This window comes from Amyelois transitella, chromosome 13 (assembly GCF_032362555.1).
Source record: "Amyelois transitella isolate CPQ chromosome 13, ilAmyTran1.1, whole genome shotgun sequence".
In the NCBI taxonomy this organism is placed as follows: Eukaryota; Metazoa; Arthropoda; class Insecta; order Lepidoptera; family Pyralidae; genus Amyelois; species Amyelois transitella.
Window position 1 is genome coordinate 7826137 of NC_083516.1, and position 19742 is coordinate 7845878.

Consider the following 19742-nt stretch of genomic DNA (forward strand, 5'->3'; position numbering starts at 1 on the left):
ATTTTTTTTTTTTATTACAAGTACCTACCTACAAGATTTACAGCAAGAATGGGGAGACTTACTTTTAAAGTGACTTAATTTGATTTAGATGTTTGCCGTACTTACATTAGTATCATCGAAGCAATCTGATTCGATAGAAAGTGATGGTTACCTGAAAAAAATAAGAATCATTCTTAAATGTTGGTAAGTAAGTACACAAAATCACTTAACTTTTAATATAAACATTTCAAATAAATAAGTTATTTTGGCATTAAAAAAATGTATTTTTTTATTACATTTAGAAAATATTATCTAGGAAACGTCAATCATAATGTAGTATAACTGAAATTTAGAATTTCGCTTGCAGAAATCGGCTTAAAAAGAATTGAATTCCTAAGAGAACTGAGTCCTCAAGTAGGTACATAGTAACAAATAAAACACAAGTAAATGTAGTTTTATATCAAATAAAGCTTTGATTTAACAAGAGAACCTATAAATATAATATTTTTATGAAAGATGCGTACCGAAATATCGTGATAAAATAACCTCATTACAAAAATGCGACAAAACTGCTTGGTATAAAGGAAATAAACTGGACTCAAATAGGCCTGTTGCTTTAATAAAACGTTTTCCTTAATAAGGGACGTCATGATAAGAAGAATTTAATTTGTAACAGGACATGATAATGCCGCAGTATTTTATAAAAAGATTGCCCTTCTGCAACTTCGCTCTTCATATTTTGTGCTATGAATATATTTTCCTTTTCTCCATTAATTAAACGTGTACAATATCGTACCTTTTTACATGTACCTATGAAAATCTATGAATTCTTCGGTTAAATTTTTTTAACTTTATTGAAATTTAAAGCTTTAATAGTTTAACAAAATAGTGCTGTGCTAAGTCTCCATCCCTTACTAGACAAAGCCAATTTGATAGTCACATAATTTGAAGGCCTCATAAATTTGATATATATAATTTTTTTATTTTATTTTGCATCTACATACCTATACCTAAGTATAAAGCAGCCAGCATTTAAGTGATAAATGTCTCGCCCACATAATTTATCATTATGGACTTAACAAGTTCTGTAATACTAACGGGTCACTGTTAAATGTAACTTAAAATTTGTGATATTTGAAACTTGCTACCCACAATACGGTTATAATCGGAACACGACATGTAGTTTAAATCTATCCCATGCATGTTTGAGTTTCCCAATGGCTGTGTTTGTAAACTCTGACATTTATATTCCCTTAAGACCATTCAGTTCATTGTTAGTTAGTTTGTAAATGGTTTGGTTATGTACTACAGCTAGATTTCGAGTAAAGGTTGAGGTTTGAGGGTACGAGAAGTGTGAAGTTAGTGAACATCTATAATTACACTCATGTCATGAAGATTTGATTTACTATTTCCGGATCGTAATAAATCCATGTTAAATGGAAAGATGTAATTTTTGCCCACGCTTCGGAGAAAAGAGTGAGATATATGTTTTAATTTTTTATGTAAATTTGTTTTAAAGCTGAAGGAAATATACCTACATGCATCACATCCTAATTAAGTTTAGTGAAAACGCACCACAGACCCATACGTTCTTTTAAGCTGTACAATATTTTTCCATATTCTATCTCAGAACTTTCCATAACAACAAAAATACCATTTTACTCTCAAAATCTTACAAAGTATCGAATAATCTTAAGTACGGTACAATAGCTGTAGTTTTACGTTACAATGCGCACGAGTGCATTTAATCGAAATTTTACAACGTACCATTTTGATATGGATGTAGTTATCGATACGGATTCGATTCAAAACATCGTGTTGAAACAATTCGTTTTACGCACAATATATAATAATATAAACGATATTAAATAAACGTTACGCTACTTTGAAAATTGTTATTGAAACATTTGCAAATAATATTAAATTCAAAGATGATTCTGTAGTAGTAGGTCTGAAGACTAAGTTTAAGACCTATAAAATTTCATGATAGAGCAAAGACAATTTTTTTATAAGTCCTAATGTATGTTAAAAGAACGGATGTAGGTAGCTGGTCAGACACACAGCCGACATTAAAACCGTAAAACTACAACATACTGTTTCAACCAACAGACTGGCAAATAATAAAACTTGTTTAGGTAGTCATATAACGAAAATATATGTATAAATTGAATACTATCTTAGAGGACTTTCATGTTGTTACCTACAAAATAATCTTATGTATCGAATGACACACTTGATCAGTAACGAGTAATACTCCTGTTTAATTTGAACACAACAAAGACCATTTTCTAGACAGTGCTTTGCTTAGGTAGATAATATATTCAACATACGTAGTATATAAATAATTTTTTTGTAGTAATGAGATATCTTTGGCTCTGATATCTTTGGCTAAGACCCGATAGCTTTATCAAAAATACCACCAGGCTCTTCTTTGGACATACCTACTTCAAATAGTAAACATTACATCGTATTACTGTTTCTAATTGAGGTTCAACCTCTTTTTCCCAAGCGTACCACGTCTACGATATTTTATAGCCCATAAAAAGCTGAGTACCAACACAACAAGTATTTCGCAATTCCAGTCTTCGAGCAGGACGCATTAAAATCGAAACGAGAAGGAAATAACAAGAAACTATTAACGTGCATATGCGGTTAAACGGGTATGTACACTTGACCGCTCGGCTCCAAGCCAAGTGACATCGGAGTTTACCGCAGAGGCAGTCATACGTTTGGACAAAAGTGCGCATTAAGTGCGTAAAAGAGGCGCGAGCAATTCTCGTACGTATAAAAAAATACGGTTCGGTGCCATGCATCTGTATCGATAAACCACTCTGTTGCAAAATTTCATATCGACACCTAATTTTTTTATAATGTGTTTCTTCATTAGCAAGTTAATAATTATAATTTCTTTATTTTACTTAATAATAAACTTAATTGAGTTAGGAATATTTTATACATTCCTTAAGTCAACAAGAGCTTGCATGAAGAGAGTAATGAATGTGGATTAAGCGAAGGAAGTATGCAGATATCGTGGCAAGTGGAAAGATGTAGTCTCTGCCTATCCCTCCGGAAAAGAGGCGTGATTTTATATATGTATGTAACAATGCAGACAAATAAGCCTGCACCTAAGTTTCTTGACACTGGTGCTCAAGACAACTAAGTCTGCAAGCCAATTACGCGCTATATTTTAATGGGAACTCGATTGAGTCTACGTACTCTATGGCTTACCGCTACCACGCGACACCTGTCTACAGTTTTCGCCGATCGGTTTCATAGGAACAAGACTCGATGCTGTCATCGCTAATCGCTCGGAACGACTCGTGGTAAGAGGCTAAGACGGAACCTGTTCGACGCATACGCATTGAGGATGTGTTCCCATTTTATCCAAGGTTTTGAGTCCAGTAGTGTGAATGGTGCGGATGTAAAAATGTGAATGTTAAAAAACGATATTAGGGCCTAACTTTACATTAACATAGACAAATGTAGAAACGCTCTTTTTGATAGGCCGATGCACAATTATTTAATAATTCAACGTATTAAGAAATCTACAGCTTAAATTCCTAAGAGAATAATAAATCAATAAATCCAAGAACTTTATTTAAGCACTAACTTAGGTATTACAAATTAGAGTCAAAATTATAAATTTCATAAGTTAATTCGACAAAAGGACGAACAATTAGCGCGCAGAAGAACAAAACACTTTCATATTACACTTTGAGTACCCATTCATTTCTCATGTCGACTTAATAGCTGAATAATAATGTATACTGGATACATAATAAATGCTTTGAGTACATCCAAAGCAGATGTTAGGCCGGACATCGACCTTTTACTAAGTTTTATAATTACATACATATAATCACGTCTTTGTCCCTTTCGGGGTAGACAGAGTCAACAGTCTGGAAAGGCTGGAGTCCATGTCCAGCTGTATGAATAGATTCAAATTGTGACATCGCATACAAAAAGAACCCCAAGTTTATTAGCCCTTCCCCTAGTCGCCTTTTACGACATTCGTGGAAAAATATGTAGTGTTCATATTCTAAAATGGCGGGAACCACACGATTTTATAATCACTTACAATTTTACATAAGAAGGGGTAATCTAGTGATACTTCAATAAAAAAAAATCATTTCCTATTATGTGAACAATGGTTGAACTCTAAGTATTTTGACAATGCATATAAAAAGTCATGTTAAAAATCTCAAGATTTTTTTAACCTGTCATATATATAAGGTAAGTACCTACGTTTTGTTTCTTACCAGTTTTGAAAAGATTGAATGGCCGAGTACAGATGGATAGCTTAGTGAAAGAATTGAGATTCAGACAAAATGAAGCTGCTATACAGCCGATAGGCTTAAAATCATTACTTATTTACATGGAGTGGCAAAATATTTTGATCAAATAAAGCAAAAAGCAAACGAAAAACATATGTTATTACCAACAAATAAGAGTTAGTAGTTAAATTTAAGAAGAAGACGAATTATTATTCTACCATAATGAATCTTGTTTAACTTATGCCTACATGACTACTTGTACCTATAAAATAAAATGTATCCAACGTGATTTCAAAGCACCATATGTTGATATAGAGAAGTTGGTAGCCTTGTTCTTTGATGTGTAAAATTCTTAAAAAAATATAACATACAGTCTTTAATCCATTTAGGTAACATAAGACCTTTGAAAATATGTGGGTGATACACTGTATGTATTTTGGTGGGTGTTTACATAGTAATTTACTAATTAGCTTATATGAATTTCAAATATTACGTAAGACTATATTACACAACACTGTGACATACAATTTTTTAATATTTCGAAAGGTCAGTCTTAATATTGTATATATAATAGGAAACTATTAATAAATAATTTTTGTGTGCTAACTAATACCTTATTGTTATTCAATGACAACTGATAAATAAAAATATTTATTTTAATAAATAACTAAAAATTTTAACCTATTCTAAGAGGTAAAAATACGAGGTGTAATAAATCAATTAGGCAACAGATATAATGTTAGGAGATCCCAATTCACTTGGTAGCTACGCAAAAAGTGTTCTAATTAATTAATCATTACTCCACAAAGAAAAACGTGCGAACGAGGTTTCAATTATCTGCGGTATGTGATTACGTATAGATCTGCTGTCGATTATTAATTTTTTTTCGAGCCGAACCATGCGAATTTACGTGTATCACTTCACTATAAATAATAAAGAAAAATTATAAACATTGCACAAAACGAGAGTTCGATTAAATCCAGACATCAAATAATGAATAATGCAATTTAAATAAACGAACTGACTAGCACTTTTGATTTCATTCAAGAATTAATTTGAGTTGAGAACAAATTAACATAATAACTCTGGTAAAAATCACTGCCAGCGTAAATAAACTTGACCTCAATTGGAACAATTTGCTAGTCATAACAGCCTTAAACCGTTAACAGCGAGATTTAACAAAAATACTTATTTATAAGCGTACTACTTCATTTAGTAACACAAAACAATTATTATGTAATCGTTCAGAAAGAAAACAAAGAAAAATATGACTATTCTTCGTTTTAACATACATACATACATATGATCACGTCTATATCCCTTGCGGGGTAGACAGAGCCAACAGTCTTGAAAAGACTGAATGGCCACGTTCAGCTATTTGGCTTAATGATAGAACCGAGATTCAAATAGTGACAGGTTGCTAGCCCATCGCCTAAAAGAGGAATCCTAAGTTTATAAGCCTATCCCTTAGTCGCCTTTTACGACATCCATGGGAAAGAGATGGAGTGGTCCTATTCTTTTTTGTAATAGTGCCGGGAACCACACGGCACGTTCGTTTCGTTTTAATCATAGGAAAATTTTGAGTGAGCAGTTGTCACTTCTCAAGAAAAAAAGTTTATATTAAAATAACAATTAAAGTCTTTGTTTGATTAATGTAACATCAGACTTGAACGACTTATACAGTCATCTCTATTGTAAAAGTAAGCAATATTAATTAGAAATCAATGAAAATCTGCCAAGAGTCTAGTATTACAATTTTGGGGGAAGCGGATGTGGAAAACAGTTAGTACCTGCCCATCGTTAAAATGCTCGGATCTTGCAAATAAAAAAATACATAAACCATAATTATTTCATCATAAAGTGGCAAATAGACATAAAACGGATACTTAAAAAAGTATGTTTTAAAAAACCATAAAAATAAAATAGTAAATATAACATGTTAATTAGTACTTAGCACGAACGGTAAAATACGAGTATATTTACGATGGTACCATAAAACTCGGAAACGTAATGTACGTACGTTTACGACCTATTTTACGACAACTTTTTGTTATCATGTCTAACGTATCGTCCCTTATAATAATCTTGTAGTAAAACTATAATTGTCTTATATACCCTTAAAGTATAACTATACTGGTAAGTAGTACATTTTATGAGGTGAAATGTTGTTAAGTTGCGTTCAAATTATTTTTATTAGGTCTTGTCACGTTTTGTGTCAAATACAGATGTGAGTAATTGAGATAAGTCTGAACACCTCACACCTCCCTGAAAAGTAATGCAAAATGCAAAAGTTTGTAAGAGTTTACAATCTTATTTTATTAAAATAAATGAAACTATACACTACATAAATAAACAAACAGAAGATTTGAAATTTAAGATCAGATAATTTCAAATCAAGGTATCTTTCCACTTCAAACTCAATGATAAGAAAAACTCCTTGTTAGTTTAACGTTTAATTGTAGTTCTAAGTTGCAAGCAAGTCCGCTGTTATGACAGTCCCCCGGGCTATTTTCACTAACTTCGTAATTAAGTTTAAACTTCGGCATGTTTTGCTATGATGTCCGAAATGGTTCGCCAAATTAGTCTAATTTAGCAGACAAGAATAACTGCTACTTCAAAATGGAACCGTCATTTATTTCACTATAGCTTTAGTGGATATTGGGAAGTTTTTTTTTTATATAATAATTTGAATGCGTTTTACCTCAATCAGCCTGATGGTAAGCAAGATGAGGCTGAAGGTGGTGCACGCAAACTCAAATAATGCCTATTCGCTCTTGCCTTGAAAATCACCAAGTTAAAATAAGACACAGCTACCTATAAAAGTTTAGAAAAAAAGAACCTATGCTTGTCTCAATAATAAACAACCTTAAATTTATCAAATTGACGCGGCAAAAAAACACTCCAGTGAAATTATTTCAAAAAAATATTTTTTTATCAAATTGGTTCAGAACATAACTAGCGCAGAAAGTTCAGACTTCCATTGAAATTGTTATTAAAGAAAATATACTTTTTATTTATTACCATAATTTAAATTAACCAAATATTAAACACGAGACCAAAATTCTAATTTAATTTTTACATATCGCATTTCCACCGATAAATAAATAAATAGATTACAAACTAACCGACTGTACGGTATCGGTAACAGAAAGTGAAATTGCAAGGACGAAGATAAATAGCACAGATAACGGCTTTCGTTCAGAATCAGCGTGAAACTATTGGCGGCCATTTTTTATACCGCCGATGTGGTGGTCGTGTGGGCGTAATCTAAAGCGGATATGTCGCATGTTTCATGATAACTGGTGACTTTTACTATTGTAAAACATCGTTGATACGTTGAAAAATATTTCAACAGTGCGTGGTAAAATCGAAAGCGTAATTCACACGTCTCTCCGGACACTTGGTAGGATGAATTTTGTCATGCTAATGTTATGAAAGTCTCGTACCGCGATGCTGTAAATGTGAGAATTTATTTCTTCAATATCACTGTTTGTGAAGCAAACAGAAGCAACCTTGGTGGAAATAAATTTAAAAAATATCAAAAAAAATACATTCGGGATAGATTACACAGGATAAAAGTATTGTAGATTATGACAGTTATTACAATAAATACTGTATAATCCTCCGGGATAATGGCGTCATTTATGTATTAATGTGTTGGCCTATACACAATAACCACTTTCTCCAGACAGCGTGACAAGAAGAAAGACGAAATCTCTGTCTACCTCTAAGGAAAAACTTGGGCAGCTATGATATATGTATAGTACAACATTACACAAAATTTTAGAAGCCCTAAAATATTATTTGTACATGCAAGTTTAATTTCCGCTTAGTGTCTTAAATTCAGAAATTATTTTCTTAATTTATTGAACAGTGTTTAAGTAGTATACATAATGTATTACAAACCGATTACCTAACACAGTTTAAACCAATAAAAAAATATTAAGGACGTATGATGAGCATCAAGCAAGCCGTAATAAATGTAAGTGACGTATTCAACACGTGTGTAACACTTGGGCTGCGTCTGTCTGTACGTCTGCTTGTGTAATCTGACGTATTTCTTGGTCGGCTAAGCGTGATTTTATAGTTCAGTAAGTATCAAAGATTATTCGGAAACTAGGTCGTCATAGTCATTTGCTTTCGTTAACTTACTTTATCTGCTTATAGAAATATTATTATTGAAGTATTTTAGATGAAAGTGTACCAGATTTTCTTAAAAATGTAATAGATAAATTTTATTTTTGTTAGTTTAATGATTTTTTCATTTATCCAGGTTGTGAAAAGCAGGAAGAAAAATTTTACTTGACTGACTTTTAGTGGTTTTATTTAGTACGTTTATTTATAAATACTTACCGAAAATTACAAAACCATATCTAACAGGAAGCCTTAATGATTGTCCTATTTTTACAAGTATTAATTACTTTGAATCGTCTGAAAACATATTTATTTCATCATACGTCATGAGATAGACTTAAAATATTAAAACATAGAATGTTTACCCCCTTAAAGATAAAATATGTGTTGTGTATGCGTGCGTAGAATACAAAAATTGAGGATTTAATAAATTATGCAAGTCATAATTATTTATTAATATTCCCATTATTTAAAACCGGGAACTCAAAATATCCCAACACAAATATCCTGCCATTTTAAAACAAAAGCCTACTCCATTACAGCTCGCATCAGCATCGGAAATATAATACGGTAGCATTTTACATCCAGCACGATTACGAACAACAATTGGTACGTTTACTCCACTCTATTAGTCGTCTGTGGCGCTTCCTGGAATCACGGTGGAATTTTATATTTAAATAAGGCCAGCCTCATACGAATGGCGAAAATATTGACTTATTTGAAACTACATATTTATTATATCACATTTTTTTTTCTAATTAGTCCCGGTTAGATCCCGGTTACAACATAATTTTTCGAGAGAGGAGCCCGGGGTGCGCCTTTGACGCATTCTTCCACTCAAAGAACAAATGTTGTGTAGTCTACTGTCGCGTAGTCATCACATTTATCTACTAGGTATATCTTTAATAGTTTTGACAGCATAAGAATCTACCTACAGACATGTAAATAGGCTGTCTAAGACTTTGTTTGCCCAAAGTGACATGATGATATACATGCAATCTTCTTACAAAACAATGGTAAGTCTAAAAGATAATAATATTTATATCATTGTCAGTGTGTGCTTGGCTTAACCCATTCCACGTAATTGGACGGCAAATATTTTCAGGTAATGTTTTTTTGTGCACAATTGTCCTACTCAATTATTTTGATGCGAGTGGTTGCATTTTTTTTAAATGTGGACTATGGTGTTGCAGATAACAGTTGGCTACATAGTTGATATATTAGTATATCAATGCTGAGCACCTTAACAACACGAATACTAATATTAATTAGTTTATATTTATTTAGACAATGTTTTCGATTGTAACAAATACACATATACACCAACAAGTGTACACCTTAAGTAAATAAATAAATATACTAAGTGAAGAACGATGTTTTGTTTTAATCTTAAACAATTAAGGCAATCTTTATATATTTTTAATTGCATACTGCAGTGTTGGCAAAAAGCAGTTCTTAGCGCAACCAACAATATGTTTCATATAAAGAAACATAGAAAGATGATAAGTGAATTTTCTCTTAAAAAGAGAATACTATTTGATTATCATACGAGTACATTGCAAACACTTAGCACGTAGATCAGAGCCAACAATCTCTTAAACTGAAAAGCCAAGTTTAGCGCGATTCTTTTGAAGACGGGTTTTTACAATTCTTCATTTTATTTAAACAGACATTTTCATAATAGTGTAATTTAATGTAGAAGTCTAATCAAATACTACTTCCTGTTATTTTACCCGACAAAAATAAGCTGCTTAAATCATTTCAACACATTCATATCTTATCTTTAGGTATCTATGTTTTATTTACACACTATCACGCATAAACTCGCTGGTAGAAAATTGGTTACAAAATTTAATCAATATTTTTTTAATGGTTGCCTACCACGTGGTTTCCGGCAAAATAGAATAGAACTGGTTTTTATTCCAGATACTACTCCAGACCGTTCGTTATGAACTCTATAGGATGTGATTAAATGACTGAAACTTTACTTATTGCTTCATATAAATTTAGTGAAATTGTTATCTTAATTTCCCGAATAACACAAAGGTTAGTTAACTGTCTGATAACTTTAGCTTATCACAGATTTAGAAGCTTATAAGTAACTGAGAAGTTAAAAACAAATTTTCTCTAATACCAGCGAAATTTATTCAGATAAGTGAGCTGTTTGTTAGAAGGGATAGTTAAATATCTTTTTATTTAAGCTTAAGAAGATAATTCTTTTTATACATTACCGACCTTCTAGTAAAATCAAGCATTGTTTTTGATCAATTCCACGTGTACCTACATCATATTCCAGAGCAAATCTAGAGGCTCTCATAATTGATTTAACTACGGCTGAATTTTAATGTCTCTTCTTTTAAACCTATCTTTATTTTCCTAGCTTTAAATCACTTTACCTTGAGCAGCCTGTAGGTTATCGAACACGGCTTCAGATTGACGTAACAATGGGCTTTAAAACAAAAACCTTCGTCTCGACCCTCACATTCGAGATCGCAGAAAGATAGGCAGCTGCTAGCTTCCTTGTGACGTACATACATCTGATAGACAATAGACGAATGCATCGGGCGTTACATATACAATCACGTCTTAATCCATTACGGGGTAGATAGTGCCAACGGTTTTGAATGCTGAAAAGCCACGCACCGCTGTTTAGCTTAGTGATGGAATTGAGATACAAATTGTGACAGCTTGCTAGCCACTACCTTGATTGACTTTTACAATATGTACGGGATCAGAAGCAGCTGTTCCAGATTTCAAAATTATACTCTATATGTTGGCCAGGCATAAGAGCTTTACAACAAAAACAGTTTCATTCAAATCCGTTCAGTAGTTCCGGAGATTAGCGTGTACAAACAAACAGACTTTTTTTTCAAATTCATGCTTGGTTACTATTTCTTAATCGTTATAAATTATTTTTTTTAAATATACTCAATGTAAAGACAATTTTTTTTACTGTTTTCATATATGTATTGATATCAGAAGAGTGTGAGGAATACCAGAACTTTCGTTGACGTTAGTTTATGAACCTCACAAGCCTTTTTTACGTTAATAAATAAATAAAATTACCAAATCATCGATAATTTCACTTATTTCGTTTCGAGTTCACAGTATTTCTATTTTTTGTATTCCATACATCTTAATTTAAGAAACTTCTAACACTGCATAATTTGGAATATTTTTACTTTCCCTGCCAAACACCAGAGGTCAGGCATGTAGCGCAGACTCAAGGAAAGTGACTTTCTATTCTGAAAACAATGAGTAGTACCTACAAAAATTCATACATAAAATCACATCTATATCCCTTGCGGGGTAGACAGAACCAACAGCCTTGGAAAATCTTGATATGCTACGTTCAACTGTTCCGCTAAACTAAATGATAAAATTGAGATTCAAATACGAGTAGTGACAGGTTGCTTAGCCCGTCGCCCAAAAGTAGAATCCCAAATTAATAAGGCTATCCCTTACTCGCCTTTTACGACATTCATAGGGAAGAGATGGAGTGATCCTATTCTATTTTCTATTGGTGCTAGAGTAGGAATTTTGAAGGAGCATTCATCGCTTGAAGATAATAGCTTTTTGTCGACAAATTCTATATTTTTTTATATGTTATTGTACGTGATGAGCTAGCAACCTGTCACAATTTGAATCTCAATTCCAGTATTAAATCATACAACTTTACCGTGGTCTTATCAAGACTGTTGGATTTGTCTACCCCGCAAGGGATATAGACGTGATTATATGAAGGTGTGTATTTGGCACTTTTAGCTGCTTCTTCCCACTCAGATTATAGGAGCCAATTATGGAAAACTAATAAACGTGTGATTCTTCTTCTAAGCAATGGGCTAGCAACCTGTCACTGTCTCATGTCATCCATCCCCCGTAGCACCCGCGACGCCATTTTTTATATTTAAGTTATGTCTATTTGGTATGTAACAGTGGGCCTTTGATGCCTGGGAATGAATAAATTAAAAAAAAAAAAAATTACCGTAGCCATAACTAATTAAGCATTACATGCAAAAAACAAACACAAGTTAAGATCCAGTCAAACAAGAACCATACTAATCGATTGTTTCAAGTTTTGCTGAGTTTACACAGATCATTACGCGATTATACTGATTTTTTGTTTTTACAAATTCTATTTTTATTTTGCATTTTGCGTTAAATTACGCTTGAAATATTTAATTGTTGATTATGTGTTATTTTTATTTACGGACATTAAATAAACCCACGCACATTGATTACAATTTTTGCTTGACAATTTTCTCAATTTCTCAAGGAAAAAAAATACTGAAAGAGTAGATTCATTGTTGACAAAACGTCTTGTCTCTTGATCCATGAATTAAAATGTTAATCAATCAATATAAAAAAAATCATATCAAGTTTGTAGGAATCCCAAGTAAAATCTACAATGAAAGTACACACTATGATCCTTTGGAAAAAATAAAGATATATTTTGTTTTAAATGTTATGACAAAATGAAAATTAACTGACTCTAGTTATACAAGTCAACAACTTAGAACTTTATAGTGTGCACACGTGATAATGTTGCTTGTGTTATTGACCACAAACTAATTGTTTCGTATGATAACCTCCTTAAAGAGGATGCAGAAAGATAGGTCATTCGTGCAGCATTTTTTTCGGCAAATTTGAGTTTTTTTTTTTATTTCATAGTTTCAACTACATAAGCAAGTCGTTCTCAATAACTTAGATGATACCTGTTTTACAAATAGTTGATTAGTCAAACTATTAGCACTAAGTTCAACTGCTATTGTTTAATAGCCTTTTGAATTTTGGTCGATAAAATTAAAATATTGTCACCATAAAATGATGACGGTGGTGAAGTAGGTAAATATTTCTACAAGTTAAGATTTCTATACTTCCCTTAATGTTTGAGGCAAGTGCAAACACACGATTAACGCAGAAACAATCTGATTGCGGGTTGCTTTTGTATGTTTATGCATTATATATTTGTGATTATTATATATTATTATTATTATATGAATGTACAGAATGAATGCTATTAATTAATAAATTAATTTATAGTGAAGTACAACTGTACTATATACTAATATAACATAAGCAATAGAGCAAAATTAAACAAATAACTCAAAAATATAATTATACATACGTAAACGATATGCTGTCTATATATCCGTTATAGAGAAGACAAAGGTAATAATAGCATCGAAAAGACAGAAAGGTTTCGTTCAGCTGGATGGCTTAATTGGTAATTTATGAATCTAGTCTCCCAGTTAAATAAATAAAATCACATAGATATCATTATTATTTCTCACATGAAAAAACGGAAAGTACAGAATAGAAGCACTTATCACTAGCATACGCGAGAAAACTTGTTGCGTCACCTGCCAATTAGAGTGATTCACAACTTGTCATCTCTACCTGTCCACAAGGGTTAAAAGCCTTTGACCCTTAACCGCGTTCATGCGAACATAGAAAACCATGTGATAATGTAATTGTTCTTTTATTTTCTCTTCATCTTTCCAAGTTAACACCTTAGAAATTTTTTACAGTTGTGTTGATAGCACTGACGCCAGTTTTTCAATTATTGTAACACGTTCCTACTTAATAATTCAGAAGTTCAGTACAAAATTACTTAAAAGCTAAACTTGATTAGAATTAGCATCTACTGTTTTTAAAACCGGTTTAATTTGAGTTATCTATTCTATATGAGAATAACACCAGACTTGCCCATAATATTACCGATGTAGGAATTCTTAATCTTACCGGACTATTTTTAGAATATTTCCAATCACGTGGTCTGATTGGATTGTTTTCCTTTCTTCGCCGTGTACTTGAATGAACTGGCATATTGCCAACATATTGTATCGATCATTGCACTCTTTGACCTATAATTTTGCTATCGCAATCCAGAAAGAAGCGCTTCATTGCCACAAAAATCTGGTGGGATGCGTTTGTGGCTGTAGAGAAATTCTTCCGCATTATGAATGGCATACTAAATTTTAGATCATTTCCACCCAGTGCACTTCGCGTTCATTTGTAATTCCCACTTCGCGTCTTTTTCTCCAATACATACATACAACTCAGAGATTTTTAAGGCAAGAGTGAATGTAGGTAATAATTTTTGTTTGCTTGCAATACTTAAAACCCAATATTGCCATGAAATCAAATCAAATACACTCTTAAATCGCACCTACATACATATATTGTCACGTCTATATCCCTTGCGGGGTAAACAGAGCCAACAGTCTTGAAAAGACTGAATGGCCACATTCAGCTATTTGGCTTAATGATAGAATTGAGATTCAAATAGTGACAGGTTGCTAGCCCATCGCCTAAAAAAAAATACCAAGTTTGTAAGCCTATCCCTTAGTCGCCTTTTACGACATCCATTGAAAAGAGATGGGGTGGTCCTATTCTTTTTGAATTGGTGCCGGGGACCACACGGCAAAATCGCACCTTCTTTCTATAAACTTTAAATAAAACATTCTTAAATGTGTACCGCAAAACAGAATTTATCAACGGTTACATACAAATAAGGAATCCATAACATAGTAAAAAAAAAACATTATTTCCACGAATTTCATCTAACACGCATGAAACAAAATATGAACAAGTCTGAACTGACTTAAAAGTTAAAACCGAATTTGGCTGGGAATAATTAAATTTCATCATACTCTTAAGAAACAAATTTCGGAGCGTTACGTACGTGAAACGTATCAGCTTGGGATACGATAAAATTTGCATCGCCAAACGGTGCCTTGGCTTTCAACTTTATTGTTATTGTATTCTAAGTAGACGCGGTTAGCTCATCAAATTTCTTACTTAACCATGTCTAATTTAAGTACTTTTTAATTCATTATAAAATGTACTTACTTTTTGATTAATTATAAAATGTATGCGTCTGAGGCTTTAAAATTACTTGCAAGAAGAATATTTAATTTATTTCAAATTATTATATCAGTTTTCATAATTATATAATAATTTATAAATTTTAATTTTTACGACGCCATTTTAAAATAAAACATACAGTTTATAGATTTATTCCCACATTTCTTAAGACACAATTAACCATTTCAAATCTTACTTCGTTTGCAGCGCAGTCCGTAGCTACCTCTACTAACAAAACAATAATCTCTAGTTACCTAACCGATTCAGGAAACAATGGTAGGTTTGACAAACAAGGGGCAAACAAACTAAGACTGAATATGCCTCGCACATGGCTATGAGTGACTTATGAATGTTGTGCTTTGAACGCTCTCAGTTTTGCAGATACATTCATACATACAAAACACGTCTCTTTCCAGAGGTGTAGGCAGATACTACATCCCTTCATTTACCACGATCCTTTTATACTTCTTTCGCTTCATCCACATTCGTAACTCTCTTCATGCAAGTTTAGCAGATCACCGCTTTATTTCCACCCACTGTCATAAATCACTTATAAGCGTTGTATCTCTTTGTATATTATAAATTTTCTCAGAGTTTTTGAAAAAATATATTTGAATAATATATTGCAGACCTAAAATAAAAACTTTTCAGAAGGTAAACTAACTTCCTAACGTACTAGGTACTTAATACATTCGTTATTATTATAAAAAATAGAAAAAATAGAAAAAAGATGATGTTAATTGTATTGATATTTCCACGGAATGACACATTCCAAATTGAAACGTACCAACAGTCCCAAATAAAATGTTCGGTTAAATGCATTTCTATAAAATACAACTCCGTAAGTTTTGGAACCAACCGACGCCATAAAGCATACATTATTTTGATTGCCACTTAAACAAAGGCTCTTATGTTTACCATTGTACCAGCACTTAGGTCACATGGCGCAAGTCGGTTAATGCCGTGCTGTTAAACGAACCCTTAACGTCCAATAATCCACGTATGTAATAAAAAACGTTGTTTTAAAAAAGAATAATAAATTGACTGTCGATGTAGAAGACTGATCATAAAAAACCGTGTATTTTAATGCATGCAAAATACATGACATTTAATAATAAATGTCAGGAACGTAAGATGCATGCATACAGAAGTGACTGGTTGCAAAGATCGTCTTTTAAAACGATGCTGGTTCGTCCTTCACATTTACATATTTGGATTCATAGTTGCTTAGTTCAGGAAAATCTTTTTTATTATTTTCTATGTACTAGTATGAGTTTAATTGGTTGTCAATGTAATCAATGTCTAAATTTTTAATGTACATAGCCAAGCTTGAGCTGGTGTAATGTGTAACCTTACTTGACATTACTGAAGTAAACTTTGTGGTTTTTTGAGTCAATGACATTAACCAAGGCCATTTTATATTACTAAACATAAGATTTTCTTTAGAATATCTAAAATTTACAATTATTCAATTGTGAACAAAGATCAATGAATTTAAAGTAGCGTGTCTGGCTTTTAAGAAATTTAAATGTTATAATTAGTTTCTAATTCATGTAAAATAAATCTTTAAAAATTCTTTATAAATAAGTACTCAACAAGTGGAACCGCTCTCGTACAATCTACATGGATTGGCGTAGAAACTGCTTCAACAGTAGCAATTATGTTTACGTTTTCTTTACGACTTTCCTACCATGAGTTTGCAATTGACGTCCACAAATTTTACCAGCATCCTCTCCTTGACGGAAGCCCACAGCTATCCGACACGAGTCGATGACTCACACCATCTCACCTTTATAATTAGCTATAGCCCCAAGGCCCTTCACATTTTAGGAAGTTTTACAAACTATTCGGTTGCTAATCTTCAGCCCCTTGGCAACTTCGTAAATCTAATTTTCTAGTGGTTCAAGTAATGACTGGTATTTCAAAGTTTTCAGGATAATGAAGCAAAAGGAATAGCCACTTTCACGATTCGTTTGAAGCCTCTCGAGTAGTTCAAAATTTTAATTAACGACTTTGCGGAAGCGTTCCAGTTTATTTTGACAATCTTGAAGCTATCAGCAAAATTGTAATGAAATTTATGTAGTTTCAAATGGATTCTATTTTTAATTTTGCCTATAGGTAATTTGAGTAAAATTATTTTTGTTTAGTTATCTCTGCTAGTTTTATATTGATTTTAGATATCATTTTTAATTCTAAGCGGAAAACTCCACCATACTCATACTTGTCATGCATATTTATATCGTGTAAGTACAACAAAAAATATAAAAACATTGCCAATAATAAATGTTCATAAATTTCACAGCAGAAGTATCAATTGTAAATACCAAAAATGACTTATGACATGTTATTTCGATATTCCTTGACACAGCTGTAACCTCCATATAGCTTATTGTGTGCCAGCGCATAGGCCGTGTAATCACAGTAATCTCCTAGTATTTAGTTAGCGTCGTTTTGGACAATAAACCTGTGGAATAACCAACAATGGTTTATGATTTGTGTGTTCAGCCTGACGCAGTTTACGATTAGGCAGTTGTTGAATATGAAATAGTCACGATCATGCGTATAATAGAACTGATTATCATCTATTTCTAAGATGTGATAAATGATTTCATCAACATTTCATTTAACGATCCGTAGATCAATAATTATAGTGTACATTCCTTTTTTCATTGTAACTCCATTGTTATCTCATCTCGATTGACCTTTTGCATCTCGAAAGTCCAAGAAGATACGGATGTTACGTATCTTGATATTAGATTAGACAATGGTGCTGAATTATGCAATTAAGTAGGTAACCGTTGGTTCAAGTGTAATGGGAAAGAAGAGACGGGTTCATTAGTTGGAAATTTATTGCGATATTTAAAAAGAAACTCCTATTATGAACTTAATGAAATACTTATGTTGGTAGGTGTCAGTAACATCTTAAATAAAAAAAATTAAAAAAAAAGAGTAAAAAGTAGATATTTTTTTAAGAAAAAGCTTTCTTTTATACTACTCTGATCCAAAACTTAAGAATATCAATAAATATCCAAGCAAATATAAGAAAACCTAACTGGATAAGCTATAAATTTACATACCTACATACGACTACAAAACTCGTATGAGCTATAAATATTCAATATCTAACCATAAAAAGGCTAATTTGAAATTCAAAATGTAAGTTTGATGGCTGTTTCGTAAAATAAAAAAACATTCTAGATGTCGTTGATATAGCTGAACTAATGGAATTGTATCAAATTAATACCTGCGAACCCATTCTAGTACATTTTAATCTAATAGCTGTTATTACTTCCATACAAATAGGCTAAGAGTACACCCGGAATAACCTTGTTGTTGAACTTTGCAAAGTAAATTGAATAGTATATTCCGACGAATGACTCATCAATCCTTGCTGAGTTAAGAGTAATGCTTGGAACTAAAGCAATGTTAATCTTGACATCATCAGGATATGCACATCGTTTATGGCAAAGGTCTTCAACTTTGCCCATTGTTCTTTATGAACCGGTAAACTGCCCATACGCAGAATCTCCTCCCACGCCGCACACCGGTCTAACAACAAAAAACAATTAAAAAACTCTCCAGCCGTTGAGTCAATGAACCCGTTGGATGAACTTGAAAATTCCCCGCTTCAAGAACCTCTTCACACCATCATCATAAGACCGGCTAAGTGACATTCCGAATGCATCGAATCGCATTACTATTCGCAAAGCATATGCACCAACCTTGAAAATTGGCGAAGATGTTTGCTCCGCCGTCGATGTGGAACGGGACTAATCCAGTAAAATGTGTGGCACAAAAATATTTGATGTAACACTGGTCACTGAAAATCCACAGGTAAATTCGAAAGCTCGCGAAGTGAAATCGTCGGGAGGGAGCGTACGTCCGTGCGTCGCGACGCGTAAACTCACACTGAGGGCGACCTGAGGTATGGAGGTCCGTTTGGTCGGAGGTCGGAGGCGATTGGAGGACGGAGTGAAACGGGATGCGGCAAGAGATGTGCGCATCGCCTAGCTTCCGTTCGACACGTTTGATAAAAAAAAATTGCGCTATGGAACGGACTCTTTATCTTTTGGAACTACAGAAGAATTTGTGACGCATCTACGAACACGACTGTAGTATTGTGATAATTATTTAATCACGGTATCATTATCTGTGATTGTGTTATCTGTCGGATTTGTTTTTGATAAGTCAAAAGAAGGTTTTTGTTTGAGATCGTATTACAGTGATAAATATACACGTGTTCAATTTAATTTAAAATTATATTTTGTAGTTTATACCGGCCGACCCATGCATTGATTTTGAGCTTTGAGAAACTAAAAAACTTTCCTCTAGGAAACTGTGTGACCGTGTTTAATTTTCATATTTCGAAAAGGAACCAAATTGTTTTTATACCTATTTCCTTAAAAAGACTAAACTAAATAAGTTTTTTTACTTTAAAGTCAATACCAAGTATGTACATATGTATGTAATACCTAATTATTCACA

The 19742-nt window shown here is 32.7% G+C and overlaps 1 protein-coding gene across 1 annotated transcript in view; it reads right to left on the reverse strand.

Annotated features, from left to right (window-relative positions):
• LOC106129267 (putative polypeptide N-acetylgalactosaminyltransferase 9) overlaps positions 1 to 19367 on the reverse strand; it is a 134855-nt gene extending 115488 nt beyond the window's left edge. Inside the window, exon 1 of the mRNA XM_013327777.2 lies at positions 18980 to 19367. The gene's annotated coding sequence lies outside the window, so the exon portion shown is untranslated. The remainder of the gene's footprint in view (positions 1 to 18979) is intronic.
• Between the last annotated feature and the right edge of the window lie 375 nt (positions 19368 to 19742).